We start from the raw sequence: 6,000 nt of genomic DNA, 5'->3' as shown, positions 1-6,000 counted from the left end.
AGTCCAAGACCAACCACGCCAAGTCCAAGTCCAAGACCAACCACGCCAAGTCCAAGTCCAAGACCAACCACGCCAAGTCCAAGACCAAGACCAACCACGCCAAGTCCAAGACCAAGACCAACCATGCCAAGACCAAGACCAAGACCCCCGCCAAGACCAAGACCCCCGCCAAGACCAAGACCCCCGCCAAGACCAAGACCCACGCCAAGACCAAGACCCTCGCCAAGACCCACCACGCCAAGCTTCGCCGCCTGATGCACCTGTTTACCATAGTTCTTGTTTCATCTCATGCCAAGTAAGTTTTGATTTAATGTTTATAGTTTTTATGCCCAAGTGCATGTCTTTTGTTTCATAGCCAAGTTTGTTACCTCCTCTGTGAGCGCCTTTTGTTTATTCCTTTTTATTGTCCTTATATTAAATAATGTACTCACCTCCAAGCCGTGTCCAGTCAAGTTGCTTTGCACCTCGGAAAAACAATCCACGCCAAGGACCAAGTCGTGACAAATAATATGCATGGCATACCTGCCAACCCTCCCGAATTTTCCGGGAGACTCATGAATTTCAGTGCTTCTCCCGAAAATCTCCCGGGACAACCATTCTCCCGAAAATCTCCCGATTTCCAGCCGGACAACAATATTGGGGGCGTGCCTTAAAGGCACTGCCTTTAGCGTCCTCTCACCTGAAAAGGAGACTATTATATATGTCTTTGTTATCCATATATATATATATATATATGTATATATATATATATAAGAAATACTTTAATTTCAGTGAATTATAGCTATAAATATATCCTCCCCCTTAATCCCGTCCCTTTAACCCCCCCCCCCCCCAAAAAAAATCTCCCGAATTTGGAGGTCTCAAAGATGGCAAGTATGATGCATGGTCACAGTCAAATAAAGTTATTTAACGTAATTCAATTTGGACACCACTGACATAAACTGAAGTGTTGTTCTAGAAACATGGCTGTGAATGTTTTCATTCATTGCACTGATCGCAAAAGGACTTTTCCGGTTGTCTTGTAAGACGGCAGGTCTTGTCTGGGCTTGTCCCCACTTCCAGAGAAAGAATACTTTAGCAGGATCCCAGAAGGAGCCACGTGTTACTTTCTCGAGAATTTCCAAAGCCGTCTCGATTACTTTTTTTTTTTTTTTTTGATTGATACTTTTATTAGTAGATTGCACAGTGAAGTACATATTCCGTACAATTGACCACTAAATGGTAATACCCGAATAAGTTTTTCAACTTGTTTCGGGGTCCACTTAAATTGATTCATGATACAGATATATACTATTTTCATAATACAGTCATCACACAAGATAATCATCAGAGTATATACATTGAATTATTTACATTATTTACAATCCGGGGTGTGGGGTGTGGAGGGGGGGCGGGGGGGGGGGTTAGGTTTGGTTGTTATCATCACTTCAGTCATCAACAATTGCATCATCAGAGAAATTGACATTGAAACAGTGTAGGACTGACTTGGTAGGATATGTACAGCAAGTAGTGGACATAGAGAGAGAGATCAGAAAGCAAAAGAACAAGTATCTACATTTGATTATTTACATTTGATTATTAACAATCCGGGGAGGGTGTTAGTTTAGGGTTGAAGTTGCCTGGAGGTGTTCTTTTAGTGCGGTTTTGAAGGAGGATAGAGATGCCCTTTCTTTTACACCTGTTGGGAGTGCATTTCATATATGAGCCAGTTTGGCTCATGCTGCTCCTCATTTAAAGCGGCCCTTTCAATTCTGTCGGTGTTTTTATAGCTGGGCCAGAAAACCATCCTATCATCATACCATCCACTTGGGACAACCGCAATGTCCCTGTTCATTATAAATTCAATCAGATGAAAAGGCACCCTTAATGTAGAAAGAAAGAAAAGGGGTATTTATTCATCGTCAAAGGAACAACGTGGACAAAAGCATGCACAGGTGTTAGTGTATACAAATAAGCAAGTAAGATGAGCTGAGATTTTACCTGAATGGTGCCCCAAGGTGGTAAGAACGATAAGAAAGGTAAAAGTACAGGTCATAATAGTCAGAACTTCAGCTCAATCGTAAAGTAGGGTTTGAAATTATGGGTGTAGTGTATACAGAGATCAGTCCCTACCTTGTGTAACTCTCTGCATGTTAAATGCATGTGCTGGTGAAGGCATATGAATACATCCTTCCCCATGGTGAGGTGCTAAGGGAGATAAATTGGTATTAAATGGTTGTGATCTATTAACCATGGTTACTGGATGCTGAGATATTATTTTGGAGATCAGTCTTTACCTAGAAAGTTATCTCCAGTTGAGGAGTCGAGTTGACAAGTACTCATGACTCTTGCTGGCACTCGGCGAGACGGTGGAGCTGGGAGAAGGGATACAAGGAGAGGGGAATATCTTTAGCACTAAGAATGTTAACCATATCTTTAATATTAATGTGGTGTTTCGTCTACAACGCTAAATATATCCTGTGGTGTACCTCAGGGATCAATATAGGACCTAAATTATTCAATGTCTAGATAAATGACATTTGTAAAGTTACAAAAGATTTAAAGTTAGTATTATTTGCGGATGATACAACAGCGTTTTGTTCAGGAGAGAACACACAGAAGATAATACAAATAATAACAGAAGAAATTAACAAATTAAAAAGATGGTTTGACAAAAAACAGACTATCTTTGAATCTCAGTAAAACTAAAATAATGCTATTTGGTAACAGTAGAAGAGAAAGTCAAACACAAATACAAGTAGACGGAATACAAATTGAAAGCGTAAATGAAACCAAATGTCTAGGTATAATGATTGATGATAAATTGAACTGGAAATCTCAAGTAAAAAATATACAACATAAAGTAGCAAGAAACACGTCAATAATGAATAAAGCAAAACATGTTCCAGACAAAAAATCACTTCATATTCTCTACTGTTCACTAGTGTTACATATCTGAGTTATTGTGTAGAAATATGGGGAAATAATTACAAAAGTACATTTCATTCATTAACGGTGTTACAAAAAAGATCAGTTAGAATAATATATAATGTTGGATATAGAGAACACACAAATCCTTTATTTATTGAATCAAAGATACTGAAATTCCACGACATAGTGAATTTGCAAACAGCTAAAATTATAAACAAAGCAAACTATAACCTGCTACCCAAGAATATACAACAATTCTTCTCAAAAAAAGAGGAGAAAAATCATCTTAGAGAGAAATGTAATTTAAAACATTTGTACGCACGTACAACACTTAAGACCTTCGGTATATCAGTATGTGGAATTAAATTATGGAATGCATTAAGCAAAGCAATCAAACAATGTACTAATATGATCAATTATTTATGCTTACATGTGGAAATAATAATAATAATAATAGTAAATAAAATAATAATAATAAAAAAAGGTAAATAAAGCATAAAATAGTCTCTAATAAATTAATTAAATAAAAAACAGCATATAAAATATATACATCAGCAAAAAACAAAAATATAGATCAAGAAAAAGGATCCTTAATATGTGCAGCAATTTTTCCCACTCACATCACCTCATTTTATATTTTTTTCTACAATTAACTATGCCAAAAAACGCATAGACATACCTTTTTTTTTGTAATGGAAACAAAAACAACATGGCGTCACACACAGCTAGTCCACAGTAAACAGGATCTCGAGCTCCACTAAAGAACAAAGAAAGAAATAATACACACTCATATTAATGGCAAAGAACAGCTGTTTCCACTCCGTTAACGTTACGTTGTTGACTAACGCAGTAACGTTAGCGACCTGGGCCTAAACAACACTGACAATAAAGTAATACGCTTTCGTTTCAAGCAGTTGGAAATATGTGGAATGTCGTAGCATGTAACCTACACACATTCACAGCGTCTAACAAAAGATGGCCTAAGTTAACTGTATTGAACTTTTTACTCACCGGCTTCACGCGGGAAACTTTCACATTCTGGAGTCGGGGTCCCCCGGAACACAAAACACAGATAAAAGACAATTTTACAATAGCACGGCAAAAAAATGACCGTCGTTGTGTGGGTTTTTTGACGAATAACAATCTTTTCCACTTTTCTTCGCTCGGGCCTCACCTACCGCGTGCAGCCATTTCGAATTTTCTGTATACGTGACGTCAGACGCACGTCCCCATGCAAAGCATTCTGGGAGGCGGCGCTGGAAATAAAGCCTTTTTTTACAGAATATAAAGTTTTACTGCTAGTCCTAATATCAAACAACGTCATTACAATCATACATAAACGATGATGGAAACACAAAGGCTGATCTTTACTGCGAATGTAGCAATAAATCAATAAATCTATACTTACGTTCGTGTTCCAGCAAAGAAAGTCCAGAGATCTTGGCTCATGCGCGTACACGCTAGTAGGCGCGTCCACGTCTGCGGGTGCAGACATTGGTCGGCTCAGCGCGCGTAGGCGGAGCCTATAACTCTAGGCGGCGCGCGCCGGTTTGGTTTGTCGCGTCCGCGTATGCGAATCAGACACGCTCAGGATCAGCTGTCTGACCGTACAATTTTCAGAGGCGTATCCTCTAGGCGGAGCCAAAACGAATGTGACAGTAACGCGGGTTGGGCGACTTGAAGGCGGATCCGTATAGCAGTCGTCTGCTGTGTGGGTATTGATGTGGCATAGAAAGAGAATGAGTTAAGACCTTTGTTAGTTCGGAATCTGGGTTTAACGTGGTTAGTGGAGCTCCCCCTGGTGTTGTGGTTATGGCGGTCATTTATGTTAAGGAAGTAGTTTGACATGTACTTCGGTATCAAGGAGGTGTAGTGGATTTTATAGACTAGGCTCAGTGCAAGTTGTTTTACTCTGTCCTCCACCCTGAGCCAGCCCACTTTGGAGAAGTAGGTAGGAGTGAGGTGGGATCTGGGGTGGAAGTCTAGAAGTAATCTGACTAACTTGTTATGGGATGTTTGGAGTCTAGATTTGAGGGTTTTGGAGGTGCTAGGGTACCAGGAGGTGCATGCGTAATCGAAAAAGGGTTGAACGAGAGTTCCCGCTAGAATCCTCATGGTGCTTTTGTTGTTGCCGTTCAACTCTACCACCTGTTTCCTCCCCTCCAAGTAAGATTGCATCCAGCTCGATGAGGTTTTATCAAATCCGATTGCTCTGAGCTTATCCGACAGCAGAGGTGTGGACTCGAGTCACATGACTTGGACTCGAGTCAGACTCGAGTCATGAATTTGATGACTTTAGACTCGACTTGACAAAATGTAAAGAGACTTGCAACTCGACTTGGACTTGAACATCAATGACTTGTGACTTCACTTGGACTTGAGCCTTTTGACTTGACAAGACTTGCTACTTTCCCCAAAACCCAACGATTAAAAAGTTATTCGGGAGCGCTCCGTATCTTCCAAAGTGTACGTGTGTGTGTCTGTCAGGGAGTGTGCGCTCTCTCAGCCTGTGTGTCTGTCAGTACAACAGCCAATCAAATTAGATCCACATTGTTTTCATCTCACGGCATTCATCCAATCAAATTGCAGAACAACCAACGAAGAATAGCTCTCAAACAACGCGCCAGTGAGGAAAAATTACGTCAAATATAGTTTCGTTCGGGTATTAAAACTACGACTTGGTCAACAAAAAACGAATTGCAACAACTTCCAACTTCGTTCGACATTTGAAGTTGCAAACAGAACGGTAAGTTTTGAATGTAAGCTAACGTTTATTGGCTAAGTAACGTGACTTTTATTTGCTGTGTATTTAAATCAGTGAGGCTGTAAACTCACTGCTAACGTTATAACCATAGACATCTTATAAGGGTACGCAGCATCGACCGCTACTGCCTACTGACGCAGACGAGACGCGGGGCCGCCATCTTGGAGTGGTGATCCTCTCCACTCAGTGCAATTCATTTGGCAGGAGCAATGAACTGTCAGCGCATTTAATTCATTTTACCTCACTGAATACCACTGATTTTCATGCGCTTTTTTGTCACACGTGTAGTTATGATAAAGGACACAGTTTTGGCGTGTTTTATTATT

At 40.2% G+C, this 6,000-nt stretch overlaps 1 long non-coding RNA gene across 1 annotated transcript; it reads right to left on the bottom strand.

The window, feature by feature from the left end:
• Positions 1–2,112: 2,112 nt before the first annotated feature.
• LOC133665334 (uncharacterized) lies at positions 2,113–4,490 on the bottom strand. The gene is made up of 5 exons (XR_009828732.1): positions 4,089–4,490; positions 3,922–3,948; positions 3,590–3,667; positions 2,277–2,354; positions 2,113–2,187 (listed from the first exon to the last, which is right to left on the bottom strand). It is a non-coding gene; the product is annotated as an uncharacterized LOC133665334 (long non-coding RNA).
• Between the last annotated feature and the right edge of the window lie 1,510 nt (positions 4,491–6,000).

The sequence above is a fragment of the Entelurus aequoreus genome, linkage group LG14 (genome assembly GCF_033978785.1).
Source record: "Entelurus aequoreus isolate RoL-2023_Sb linkage group LG14, RoL_Eaeq_v1.1, whole genome shotgun sequence".
NCBI classification, from domain to species: Eukaryota; Metazoa; Chordata; class Actinopteri; order Syngnathiformes; family Syngnathidae; genus Entelurus; species Entelurus aequoreus.
The sequence above is the reverse complement of the archived record's forward strand: the minus strand, read 5'-3'. Positions and strand labels throughout refer to the sequence as shown.